At 46.6% G+C, this 14,527-nt stretch overlaps 1 pseudogene; it reads left to right on the plus strand.

Annotated features, from left to right (window-relative positions):
* Positions 1-2,755: 2,755 nt before the first annotated feature.
* LOC110311746 (large ribosomal subunit protein eL8 pseudogene) lies at positions 2,756-3,610 on the plus strand (annotated as a pseudogene).
* Positions 3,611-14,527: the final 10,917 nt, after the last annotated feature.

Consider the following 14,527-nt stretch of genomic DNA (forward strand, 5'->3'; position numbering starts at 1 on the left):
ATGCCAGCCCCATCGATCAGGGAGCAAAGGGTGGATGCTCGCTCCCACCGGTGGAAAGAAGAAGGGAGATGATGTCTTGGGGCTTCTTTTCTAACCTGTCTCATGTGTAACATGCAGCAGACCCCTAAGACTGGAGGATGGCCTCTGGTAACACTGTAAAAGCCAGAAGATGGGAAATCGACTTGGTGACAGAAAAATGGTGCCCATGGAGGGGTCCCCTGCCCTTTCTCCTCACCCTCTCTGAACACAGAACTGAGTAGACTCACAACAGACCCAGGGAATCTGTGTCGGCGTGGGTTGCACTCAGTTGCAAGGAATTGAAAATGTGACTAAATAGCGCTTTAAATATATTTAGAGGCTTTGTTTTCTCATGGAGCCAAAAACCAGGAAAGAAGAATACAGGGTCTGACTGGGAGGTTCTGCAGCTTCAGAAGAGAGGCTTGCCTTCCGTCTTTCAGTTAGTCATCCAGCCTCATGCTGGCCCACTGGTGGCTATAGGGTGGTCACTCCAGCATGGAGCACCATCCACTCTTAGGGGAGGAGGAGGAGGGGGAGGAGGGCAAAGGGCAAATGACTCCTGCTGGCGTAATTGATGTACTCTATGATAGCCTTCCATAAGTCCTTCCCCAGAACTCCAGCTTCCACATCTTTATCCAAACATGGAGCTTGTCTATAAGGAGACTAGAAAACAGAGGTTTAATTTTAAATCTGGACACATTGCTGCCCTGAACAAAATTTGGTAAAGAAGAAATCAAGGGCAGATGCTGGGTAGGAGCTCAACAGTCTTTGCCACGTGACATTTCCCACACGCACACACTGTGACACTGACACACAAGTTACTTAAGCAAAGCACATAGCTTAGGAAACCCTTGAAAGCTACATAAGGTTTGTGCTAAGGATAAAGGGGAGACATCTAATCTGAGTAAGACAGTGGTTCCCTACGGCTAACTCATGCTAGGGTTCTGTACATATTAGCATTTGCTGGTTAACTAAATGATCTTTTTCATAATTATTTTTATTTTTCTTTATTTTTTAGTTATGGGTATCTTGCCTGCACATGTAAATCTGTGTGTGTGTGTGTGTGTGTGTGTGTGCCTCGTACCCACAGAGGCCAGAAGAGAGCATCACATACCCAGAAATGAAGTTACAAACAGCCTCCATGTGGGTGCTGGCAATTGAACCCTGGTCCTTTAGAAGAGCAACAAGTGCTCTTAATGGTTAAACCATCCTCTGCATCCTTTTCCCCTTGAAAATTTGGAAGTCGAATAGGAATGAGCAGCATAAATGGAATGAGATTTATTGATTCCCTGTGTATGTATCATAAACAAGAATAACGCTTCTCTAATAAAGTCTCTCGGTTTTTAGTTAAGACTTATCTTAGTTAGGGTTTACTGCTGTGAACAGACACCATGACCAAAGCAACTCTTATAAAGGACAACATTTAATTGGGGCTGGCTTACAGGTTCAGAGGCTCAGTCCATTATCAAGGTGGGAACATGGCAGCATCCAGGCAGGCATGGTGCAGGAAGAGCTGAGAGTTCTACATCTTCATTTGAAGGCTGCTGGGAGAAGACTGACTTCTGGGCAACTAGGATGAGGGTCTTATAGTCCACGACCACAGTGACACACCTTCTAATAGTGCCATTCCCTGGGCAGAGCATATAGAAACAACCACACTAGTGAAATGCATCAATCACAAATTTCCCACTTTCCCAAAGACTCTATGGAAACGACAGTGAGGGAAAATTGAAAACCTATAAAAACAACATGATAATTAATGAGGAGTGTACTGGCTGGTTTTGTGTGTCAACTTGACTCAAGCTGCAGTTATCACAGAGAAAGGAGCTTCAGTTGGGGAAGTACCTCCATGAGATCCAGCTGTGGGGCATTTTCTCAATTAGTGATCAAGGGAGAAGGGCCCCTTGTGGGTGGAACCATCCCTGGGCTGGTAGTCTTGGGTTCTAGAAGAGAGCAGGCTGAGCACGCCTGGGGAAGCAAGCCAGTAAAGAACATCCCTCCATGGCCTCTGCATCAGCTCCTGCTTTCTGACCTGCTTGAGTTCCAGTCCTGACTTCCTTTGGTGATGAACAGCAGTATGGAAGTGTAAGCTGAATAAACCCTTTCCTCCCCAATTGCTTCTTGGTCATGATGTTTGTGCAGGAATAGAAACCCTGACTAAGACAAGGAATAAATTAGGATAGGCTGCAGGGTGGACACAGAGACCTAACTCAGTTCCCTCAGAACCACGAAGATGTCTGAAGAGAGGAGGCAGAGGAAACACAGCAAGTGGGAGCAGGCTTCAGCTGAGAGGGCGTGGAAAATGTCTGTGCCCAACCGCTTCCTGGACCTGAGGCAGGGGGTCTTGTTCTCCAGGGAACTGGAACAAAACTCAACAAGCACAGGGTAGATTGGGGACCAGGCTGAAGGTACCGAGCGACAAGGGACGTCTCTGTGTAAATAGTGAGACCTCTGCATTCTTCCTTTCCTGTTCCCAGAACCTCAAGATTCTGAAGAGAAAATACCTCCAATGGTTTGAGGTTTTGAGACCCTCAGGTGAAGGAACCAGACATCCCCTCCCGGATTCTAAAGTGAGTGACACCTTCCGATAGTGAAATTTCAGGACTCCAAAGATTAAAATATGGAAATCTGTAAGGGGGTGAGAAAAAAAATCAGTTCACATTATTTAGAATGAATGACCCCTGACTCTTGAAACTATCCAAAGAAGGTTTAAAAACAAAAACAGGGCTCTCCAGCAGCCGAGCAAGATGCCCAAAGGGAAGAAGGCCAAGGGGAAGAAGGTGGCCCCGGCCCCCACCGTCGTCAAGAAGCAGGAGGCCAAGAAGGTGGTCAACCCTCTGTTCGAGAAGAGGCCCAAGAACTTCGGCATTGGACAGGACATCCAGCCCAAAAGAGATTTAACGTGCTTCGTCAAGTGGCCCCGTGACATCAGGCTGCAGCGGCAAAGAGCCATCCTCTACAAGCGGCTCTAAGTCCCTCCTGCCATTAACCAGGTCACCCAGGCCCTGGACAGGCAGACAGCTACTCAGCTGCTTAAGCTTGCCCACAAGTACAGGCCAGAGACAAAGCAAGAGAAGAAGCAAAGGCTACTGGCCCGTGCTGAGAAGAAAGCTGCTGGCAAAGGCAATGTCCCAACTAAGAGACCGCCTGTCCTCCGAGTAGGAGTCAAATACAGTCACCACCTTGGTGGAGAACAAGAAGGCTCAGCTGGTGGTGATTGCCCATGACATAGACCCCATTGAGCTGGTGGTTTTCCTACCTGCCCTGTGTCGAAAGATGGGGGTGCCCTACTGCATCATCAAGGGAAAGGCCAGGCTGGGGCACCTGGTCCACAGGAAGACCTGCACCACTGTTGCCTTCACACAGGTTAACTCGGAAGACAAGGGTGCTCTGGCTAAGCTGGTGGAAGCTATTAGGACCAATTATAATGACAGATATGATGAGATCCGTCGCCACTGGGGAGGCAACGTTCTGGGTCCTAAGTCTGTGGCTCGCATTGCCAAGCTGGAAAAAGCAAAGGCTAAAGAACTCGCCACTAAATTGGGTTAAATGTACACTAAATTTTCTGTACCTAAATATAATTACAAAACTAAAAAAAACAAAAAACAAAAAAAAAAAAAAAACAAAAACAAAAACAGGGCTGGAGAGATGGCTCAGCAGTTAAGAATTGACTGCTCTTCCAGAGGTCCTGAGTTCAATTCCCAGCAACCACATGGTGGCTTACAACCATCTGTAATGGATCTGATGCCCTCTTCTGGTGTGTCTGAAGATAGCTACAGTGTGTGTGTGTGTGTGTGTGTGTGTGTGTGTGTGTGTGTGTGTATTAGATAAATCTTTTAACAAACAAGCAATGTCAGGGTTAAAATCCTGCTTAAGAACACATTGAACCTAAGATACACACTCAACTAGGTTGCTGGTCTCATATAAAGATGGGATAAAGACATTTTCTTTTTCTGTGTGTGTGCGTGTGCTTGTGAGCATGTGCATGTGCACGTGGGGGAGGGGCACATGCCACAGTCACCCATATATAGGTCAGAGGTCAACCTTATGGAGTTGGTTCCCATGTTCCAGAGGTGAACTCAAGCAGCCAGGCTGTGGGTAAACACTTACCCACTGAGCCATCCTGCTAGCTCCGGGAAAAGCCATACCCAGAAAACCTACCCTCTGGCAGTTTCTCTGTATAGCCCTGGCTGTCCTGGAACTCACTTTGTAGACCAGTCTGGCCTCGGACTCAGAAATCTGCCTCCCAAAGGAAAGATGAGTGGAGAACTAGGAAGACAAGGGCCTGCTCTGAGGGATGGATGGGTTCGTTCCTGCGGAAGAGAAACTCAAGAAAGAAGTAACAGGCAGAAGAAAAGCATCATGGGAGCAGTTGGAGCATGAGTTTTCTGTCCCGCTGAGAGTGAGCAGGAAGGAAAAGAATCAACTACAGGACATGTTTGCAACATTGTAAAGTGGCAAGTAGAAAGATGGATAATTAGAAGACTCTATTGAAGTGATGAAAGAGATGAAATGAGCCAGGCGTGGTGGCGCACGCCTTTAATCCCAGCACTCGAGAGGCGGAGGCAGGCGGTTTTCTGAGTTCAAGGCCAGCCTGGTCTACAGAGTGAGTTCCAGGTCAGCCAGCGCTACACAGAGAAACCCTGTCTCGAAAATCCAAAAGGAAAGGAAAGAAAGAAGGAAGAAAGGGAAGACGGGAAAGAGAAAGAGAAGCGCCAGATAACTCTGGGGCAGAGGTAAAGGTTTCATGGGGAAGGAAACGGGTGGGTGTTCTTTGTATATTAAACTCACAATGCATGTGTAATTAAAAAAAACAACTTTAGAAGTGTTGTCGGAAAATTAATGACACAATTTCTCACACTTAGTAGGCAACAATGGGGATCACCGCACATCGTTTTCCAACTCCAGCGGATCTCTGACTCCCTCGGCAGCTTCAGTAACACACTCTCACAAGAGGTTCTTCTCCTTCTTCTCCTTCTTCGTCTCGTTGTTCCTGGCTCACATCACAAATAAACTTCCTGCACTAAAACCAAACTCATTTCCAATCTCCTCTGCCTCTAACTTGCACAGCCCCCTTTGAGTGCAGTTCAGAGAAAATCCCAGGATGCACTCGTGTGTGTGTGTTGGGAAAGGGGTCTGTCTTATGAAAATGAGATATTCTCTGGTCATCAAAAATCAGAAAATCTCCCGATCTGCCTGCTAGCCTGAATTTTACTTCAGTTTGAAGAATACTACAGAAGCAAGCAGGCTGCCTCTGGGGCATTAAACCAGCCGCTGCCCTCAGAGTGCTGAACAAGGGTTCTCTGGTCCTTGGAGGTGGAAGAAGAGGTCAGAAATGAGAGTGTGGAGTGACCAGAGACCCATGGTGAGGACTTTCATGAGGTGAGGCTGTTCTCAGGCAGTTCTTGGGGGTCTCACTGTGATTCTCTTCGTCTGGGTAAATATTCAATGGTGATTTATCCCAGACTAGTCCTCTTTGAGCTCCTGGGCAGGAACCTGTCCCTGTCCTGAGAACTGAGATACTCTCACCCCACGCTGCCCACAAGACTCGGACCCTCACCTTTAGAGTTTTCAAATTTTATTTTATTATTTATTTATTATTATAAGTACACTGTAGCTGTCTTCAGACACATCAGAAGACGGCTTCAGATCTCATTATGGATGGTTGTGAGCCACCATGTGGTTGCTGGGATTTGAACTCAGGACCTCTGGAAGAGCAGTCAGTGCTCTTAACCGCTGAGCCATCTCTCCAGCCCCAAGCTTTCAAATTTTTTAAGAGTGATTCCGTCACTGTCACTTAGGTCCTTCAAACTTCTAGAGTTCTATCAGGTGGCACCCATGAAAGCGTAACTCCCCAGGCTTGTTGAGAGATGTTGTGAGCGGAATAATTGGTGTTTGGGTTCTCTCTAACAATCCCACCCCATCTCCAACCCCATGCTCCTTCAGCGTCTTTTCTAGGCCACAGCCGGGTAGCCAGGCGAGCGCCTGCGATGGCTTGCTTTGCCTATCATGAGATCCCTAGGACATGAATAGAAACATTTCTGGTTGTGTCTATGAAGACACTTTCAGAGAGGATTTGACCATGAGGGCTCTAATTGATGATTTAAACCATTGATGGAGCCAGGATTTGTGCAGACCATGGGAAGCCAGTAGGTTTGCAGACAGTGAGGCTCAACTGGAAGTGAGCTTCTGGGGGGTTTGTCTTGGCCCTGGACCCCTTCTGAGGTTCCTCTTAACTTCCCGATGGCTTTCTTCCTCCTCCAGGAAAGCCACGTCATAAACCTAAATGCAACAGAGCCTGTCAATCACAGATGGACACCTCTGAGTGTTCACATAAGCCTTTCCTAACGTCAGTTGTTTTCCTTGGATCTTTTTCACATTGACAGAAAGCTCATTAACACATGACAGAATCTGATGATTGGGTTCTCTATAGCAAGACCTGCCCCAGGATAGTCACATCATCTGCATCTATCCTGGAGTTTCATCTTAAATTGGAAGTGTGAGGACTCTTGTTTTAACACCTTGCTACACATAAGATGCAACTTGTCTCAACACTAAACTATACTTATATTATCATAACAATGTACAAGTGATCAAAACCGATGGTGACATCACACTTCAAGGGGTGTGTTAGGGAGACAGGACCCTAGCTGCCCCTGCCAGTCTGAAGGGTGGAGCTCTAGGGTCCACTGGGGCTTTATAAAGGAGGACATGACATCATTGGAGGATATCAGGAAGTTCCTAGCCATGTTGAGGAGGCTACACTTGTGAATCTTCCTACCAGTCCTAGGGCCCAGAACCCACAGGGCAGCCAAGACATCACAGCTGAGACCTGGACCGTGTATCAGGTGGGGGCTTTACCCTCCAAACTCACAAACCAGACACACATGGCCACAGGATGGCCCTTCTCCTTCTCCCCTTCCATCATGGACTCATTCTTGAATGCGGGTGTGCACCTAGTGGGTGAGGCCTAAATCCCATGCTACCTCTCAACAGCAAGGAAGACCTAGAACATGGTGTTCATAGTTTCTATCTTGGGAACCACAGAGGAAATTACCAAGATGTGAGGCATGTTCAAAAAAAAAAAAAAAAAAAAAAAAAGAAAGAAAGAAAAAGAAAAAAATCAAGCTTCTACAAATAACGAGTGTCTTTGTCAAGGAAGCCAGCAGATGGTGGAAATGGGACACTCCCCAGACTGCAGGTCAGCATTTCACCTAGAAATGATGGTAAAGACAGGATGAACTGTTCTGGGGTTAAAAGTCCCAGGAAGACACGTGGGGGCGGGGAGGTAAGTCAAGGACACAAACTATGTTTCACAGTTCTTAGAAAGTGTCTTCTTCATAGTTGTGCAGGTGATGAATATAACTTTAAAATAAATATAAAGGTGTTAAAGAGATCATATTTTATGTTCTCCTTAGAGAGACAGCCCTGCGCAGGTGGCTTTGGAGAGCCACCTGCCAAGATACGTGGTCGGTGACAAGTAAGTTGTGTTCTGCCAGTCTGTCCCAGTTGTCCATGGTCTGTCCCAGTTGTCCATGGTCTGTCCCAGTTGTCCATGGTCTGTCCCAGTTGTCCATGGTCTGTCCCAGTTGTCCATGGTCTGTCCCAGTTGTCCATGGTCTGTCCAGTTGTCCATGGTCTGTCCAGTTGTCCACAGTCTGTCCACAGTTGTCTGTGGTGAGGGGCAGCCATAGACCTTAACAATCGGTGTCAGATCAGGAGGGAGGGACATGGAGTGGCTTTGGGTGTTCTGCACTTGTTCGTTTGGGTTCTGTTGTTGTCTTCTTTTTCTTTTTCTTGCTTTCCTTCCTTCGTTCTTTCATTCGTTCCTTCCTTCCTTCTTTTATTATATCTAAGGAAGCTCCATTTTATACTAGAAATTCATCTTGGTACCAGCTCTTTGTCTCTGACTCCAGTCCCTGGAAGATAAGCTCCCAGTAACCCTGACTCAGTGACCCTCCTTCCTCACCCAAAAATGTACAGCCCTGACTATCTACTTGTTAAAACAAACTATATTTTTATGCTCCTTTGGGTATTTTATAAAGATACCCAAGATTGTTTTGAGTTGTCTTAATCATTTAATGAGTATATATATACACACACATATACATATATATATATATGATCTTCATGTGGTTTTTCCCTTTTAAAAGCCCTTCCCCACACATCTCCTTCACAGCAACCTCAGATCTGGCTTAGAGAATGTTTGTCCTGCTTAGCTCTAATCAATCCTTTAATTATAATTGGATTGAGTCTATGATCTCTTCCCAGGGGTCAAAAACTTCACAACACTTTCTTTATTTCCCCCAATCTACCATAAATATGAGCTTCATATTGAGACATAAAAGAGCACTGTAGTACCAAGGTACCAAGGTCATAGACACTTATGAAGGAGGACTTCCATTTGGTATGGCCATGGCTTTAGAAATACCTGAGAGTTCACTGTGGCTTTTTCCTTATTGAGCATCAGGGTGGACCCAAGATTGGTTCCGTACTCTGTTACTGTCCTCTCAAAGTCTTAGTACTTTTTGAACCAAGGATCCCGTGATTTCATTTGGCAGTGGGTCCGGTGAATCGGACAGCCACTCCCACATAACCCAGCGAGTGCCAGGCCTCCGTGCTTAAGGCTTGTGCCAGAATTCATGTCTTCCTGTTCTCACGATCCCCTCCTCATACCCCTGAACTTGCTCACCCACATTTCTGTAGAGCTGTGGCCATGCCTTTTTCCGAAGACAATCTTCCTGGTTTGTTTTTAGCAGGGTCTCCAGGTTCTAAGGGCAGGGTGGGTGACTCAGCAATAGGGCACTGTACCAGCTTTGCCAGGGCCCTGGGTTTGATCTGCAACCCAGGGACAACGTTCTGTGACCCTCAAATGTGCCAGGAACTTTGACCTTCTCTTTCTTCTTTCAGAACTCGGCATAAAGGTAAGCATTTTCTGTGCCACTAAATCTTGAAGGTGGCAGATGGCACATTAATTATAACTCCATCAAGGGCCCGCTGTTGGCTGAGCCATGTGCTTGCATTTCTCAACACCAGGTGTCCCTTGCCATAGAAGAGGGCGCCAAGCAGTCAGCACACTCCCTTTGTTAGAAATGGCTGGAAAGATGTGGCTGTTGGCCGAGTTCTCAGACCCAGTAGTGAGTGCTTTCCAGCAAATTTCTTCACACTGTAGCTCTCTGTCTAAAAGGAGACACTTTGGTCATGCGGGCCAGAGCACCAGAAAGGAAATTCATTTACTACAGTATGGCTTTAAGAGTTTTTGGTAGCCGAATCCTTGAGCACCAGTACATTCTGAAAGCCTAGACTCACCCAGTGTTAAACCTGGCAGCAATCTCAGGACGTTAGGCCTGCTCTTGGAGACGGGCTGCACTTCAGGAAGCTTTTGCCAGCTTATGTAGTGTTACGATCGCGATAAATTAAATGGACCCTTTGAGATCGTTCTGTCCCAAACCCATAGACTGGTTTGCTTAACAAATGCCCCGCCCCCTTCGAAAGCAGAACAGGAGGCGGAGCCTCACTCGGGTTCTCCGTGTAGTGGGAGAACGTCTGCAGACACTCTGTACCAGAAAGTAAGACGAAATGTCTCTGGCCCAGTTCCCAACAGAACCCTCGTTCCCCTATGAACCCTCCTGAGCCTCAAGCCCCAGACCTCCACTGTCTGCTTCCCTGGGCATTCAGTCCTCCACACTCCCACCACAACGGTCCGGTAAGTTCCTCGTGCAGCTTTCTGGGGCCTCTCTCACCCACAGCTCCAAACGCTCCCACACTTCATCTGCAAACCAGATTCAAAGACCTACGAGCCACACGGTTGGGTTTGCAAGGGTCATGTTCCGCCCCCTGTATTGTTACTTTTTCTCTCTCTGATGCTGCGCATCGAGCCCAGAGTCTTCTGTGCGCTAGGCAAGCCCTCTCCCACTGAGCTGCATCCCGACACTACTTTTCTCGTTGCTTTCACCAAATGCCTCACAAGAAGCAATTTAAAGGTAGAAAACGTTCGGTTTGACACTACTCAGCAGCCAGTGTTGGTTCGAACTTCTGGAGTCTGACCCCAACTTGTTTATTTTAGGTGTATTTAAACAGCACCGTTTGGTGATAATTAACTCAATCCCATGTACACAGCAAAGCTTAGGACACAATTACACTGAACTCCGTGTAAGGTACATGTGGCATCTCCCATAAAGATACATTCTATAAACTGATGACATGTGACACTTTATATAAAGATGGTTTCTATTGGTTGACAAGCTCAGGATAAGGGATCTGGGGTGGTCTCAGTGACACAGTACAGAAGTCACCATGTCTGCTCCCAGCCTTCTGGGTGGACAACAGGTTATGCATCGCTCTCTTTGAAGAGGCAACCTGGTGTGTTTAACATTCCTGATCCCCCTACCCCACCCCCCATGCTTATCTGTGAGCACAAGAACCTATGTGCCTCTTATAGTGGGGCCACTGTGGTAGGAGATGTAGGAAGTGATGGGTGAACAGGACTTTGGGCCACAGTCAGGCTATAAACCCTCAAAGCTTACCCCCACACACAGTGACCCACCTCCTCCAGGTGGGCTTTGCCTCCTAAAGTTTCCACAGCACTCTAAAAGCAGAATCACCAGCCAGGCCTGAGTGTTCAAACACAAGAACCTGCGGGACAGGTCGCATCCAAACTACAGTGTTTGTCCATCTGCAGATTGGACAGCCCACCTCTCAATGAGGTCACAGCACAAAGGTTCTCTGAAAATTAAATGTATTGGTTACTTGGGACAGCGTTGGGGAGTTGAGCTGTTTGCATGGGTGACTGAGAGAATGTATAGTTTTTTTGACTGTTAGAAAGAATGGCAGTGTGACTCTCCTGTTGTCAGCAGAGGCACTAGGAGGAAGACAACGGCTAGTCCAGAGTGCAGACCCTTCAACCCATGCAATCCGCTGCTGGTTTGCCATATCAACAGCTCCTCTACCCTCTAACCAAGCTTTATCCCCACCTACTTGACCAATATCTGTGTCTTCTATCAAGTAAATGAGTCTCCGGAGGAAGAGAGCCCTCTAAGCCTTCCTCTTGAATTATCTCAGCTCATCCTAACATCTGTTTGTCTAGTGGGTCAGCATCCCAGGCAGGCCAACCAATGGGCAGGGTTGGTCACTGGAGACATGAGAGAGAAAAGCAAAGATGTGACCCCGCCACCAGACGACACAACTCCTCTCCCTCTCGGTTTGTCAGGAAATCACGGGCACACCTCAAGCCACAACCCTCCCCTGGGACCTCAGGAATCGCCCCTCACTAACAGGACCCACTCCTGGAACTACCTGCGGTAACCGAGGGTAGACCCTCAGAGCTCCCTCCCTACATCTTCCTGTTAGTGTCCAAAGCAGAGCCTCGGCAAGCAACCCAGGATGGGAAACACCAGCTAGGATTTGTTTTGGACTAGAGATTAGAGGCTTCACATGACTCGCTTTCATCTCCTCTTGCTGACCAAGCATCCCAGAAAGAAAGGAAAGAGAGCACTCAGACAAGTACTTACAAAGGACATACCTTGAACTATGTGATTCTATCTCTGCCTGCATTTAGCAAAGCACTTGAATTTTTTTTTTTGAGACTAAGTATCCATTAATACCCAAGACTTCCTCTTCTCGGACTTCTTTACCTCAGTTTTCTAGAAGAAAAAAAAAAAAAAGTCCCATGCCTGCACATCCTGCACACTCCGGGTTTAGCATAATGGACACATTTGGACCACAGATGCTCTTGGTGTACAAGGGGCTAAATTCCCAAATACATACCTCACAGTTATTCTATACCATCGCTTAGCAATGCAGCTGCCTGCTCGCCACCGTGGTTTCTACTGAAGACTATTTCCTTGCCCCATGGTGAAGTTGCCAAATCATGAAGTTGAACCATCGTAGGTTGGGAACTGTTTGTCCAGGGGATTGAGTTGGTACTGGGGACATAAATCTGTGTAATGTGACAAGTCAAGTCAGGGGGAAAAAACTAGCATCAAAGCACCCTGGCACAGGTTGTTTTTCTACATCCATGGATGACTTCCCCTTACATGAGGTTGTTACTCGGATTATTGGGAGAGACTTGACAAGTGTCAGAGGCAGAGAGATCAGAAGGCGCGGCTGTAATGCGCCCTGAAAATGCAGTCATGCCTTCGCCCTACTTCTCGGGGAGAAGCGGGACCCTGCAGCAGCTCATGGCTGCAGTCCTGTCCTCGAATGGCCCAGGCTTTACCCTCCCAGCTGTGAGTTACTTCATCCAGTTTTCAGAGGACGCTGTTAAAAAGGGGAACCAGAGAAATGACTCACACAGCTGCACTTCCAGGAGAGCTGAGGGACAAACAGGAAGCCAGTGTGCTGGTCTCAGCTGTGCCAAGGACACGAGACGGGAGGCCTTCCGGGACTGAATGCTGGCAGTACTCCTCTAACTTCTGAGTTAGTCTGGGTCCACAAGCTTGTCCCCACCAGCTGGTAGAAGAGATAAAATATAATGCTCCATGTGTCCAGAAGTTGGGGGTGATGGCTAATCTTGGTGGTCAATTTGTCACCCCTGGGAGGAGGAACCCCCACTTAAAGAATTGCCTCTATCAGATTGTCCTAGGGACATATCTTTAGGACATTGTCTTTATTGTTCATTGATAAAGGAGGGCCCACTATGGGCAGTGCTATTCCTAGGCAGGTAAGTAGGGACATGAGGCTGGAATCAGGGCAAAAAGTAGCATTTCTTCCATGGTCTCTGCTTCAGTTCCTGCCTCCAGTTCCTGCCTGAGCTCCTGCCCTGGCTTCCCTCAATGATGGACTGTAACCTGTAAGCCAAATAAACCCTGTCTTTGCTACGTTCCTTTTGGGGAGCAAACTAGAATGCTGTTGGATAGACACTTCCCTGGTGGGAGCATTCATTTTCTGATGAGAGTATGAATCGGGCAGTTCAGCTCAATCTACACAAAGAAGAAGGATACACACAGGCTGGAGAGATGGCTCAGCGGTTAGGAGCACTGACTGCTCTTCCAGAGGTCCTGAATCCAGTTCCCAGTCAACCACATGGTGGCTCACACCCATTTGTAACAAGATCCGATGCCCTCTTCTGGTGTATTTGAAGACAGAGACAGTGTACTCATATACATAAAATAAATTTAAAAAAATTTTTAAAGAGATACACAAACCTCTTGGAAGAGTCATCTCTCTTGTAGGGTTCAACCCTGTTGTAGATATGCTTACACACATAAAAATGTAGTATATTAACTGTAATATTGTTTGACTCAGAAAGAGGTCAAAAAGCAACCCAAGTATTCATCACTAAATGAAAGGCTGTGCCACTGATGACAAATGGGGTCAGGTGAGATCAATACTGTTGTTAAAAAGGAGTTTGTACTGCATGCTGACGTGGGAGTATTTCCATGATAATGGGGAGTAAACGGCGTGCACAGCACTATGTGTAATGTGCTGCTCTTTGGATAATGTGTGTGTTTATGCATGTGTGTGCCTGTGTGTGCACAGATGTCTCTGGAATATTCCTAGGGAGTGGGATAACTGTGATTGCCGCTAGAGCTATGGTTCTCAATCTGTGGGTCGCGACCCCACAAGGGTTACATATTATATATTCTGTATATCGGATATTTACATTATGACTCATAACAGTAGCAAAACTACAGTTACAAAGTAGCAACAAAATAATTTTATCGGGGGGGGGGTCACCACAACATGAGGAATTGTATTGCAGCATTCGGAAGGTTGAGAACCACTGTTCTAGAGAAAAGGTAGTGGCTAGAACAAACCCAAGAAGAGCCTCTACATTATAACACTTCTTATTGTTTAGTCTTTATTTATTTGTATGAGTACTTGACTCCACCTATCTATGTGTATCTTGTGCATGCAATACCCAAGGAGACCAGAAGAGGGCATCAGGTCCCTTTGAACTGAAGTTACAGGCGCCTACATAATTAGTGAAAACTGAACCTGGGTCCTCTGCAAGAACAAGATTGTAACCCAGGTTAATCAGCTTTCTGTCCATGGCAGGATACCTGTGATAAATCAAATTCAGGTAGAAATGGCAAATGTGGCCCACGGATTCATTTCTCTTGGCTCTATTCTTGCAGGGTCTGTGGTAAGGCAGGGCGTCATGGCATAGCGCAGGGGAGGAGCTTTGTTGAGTTCATGGTGGCCACAGAGAAGGAAGTGAGCAGAAGAGTTTAGCATCTCAGTATCCCTGTGAGGGCTCACTCCAACTGACCACCATGTTTCCACATGGCCTCACATGTTCTAGTTGTTGTTTTGTTTTTTATTGAAAATAGATTTTTTTTTCATACAATGTATTCTGATCATGGTTCCCCTCCCTAGCTTCTCCCAGATTCTCCTCACCTTCCCACCAACCCAAATCCACACCTTTTTTCTGTCATTGGAGATAAATATACATCGAGAATAATAATAATAAAATAAGGTAAGATAAAATAAAAACAAACAAACAAACAAACAAACCTGAATAGGACAAGGACAAGCAAGCAGAAGGAAAAAAAGAGCCAAAAGAAAA

The sequence above is a fragment of the Mus caroli genome, unplaced genomic scaffold (assembly GCF_978045245.1).
Source record: "Mus caroli unplaced genomic scaffold, Mus_caroli_1 scaffold_17, whole genome shotgun sequence".
Lineage (NCBI taxonomy): Eukaryota > Metazoa > Chordata > Mammalia > Rodentia > Muridae > Mus > Mus caroli.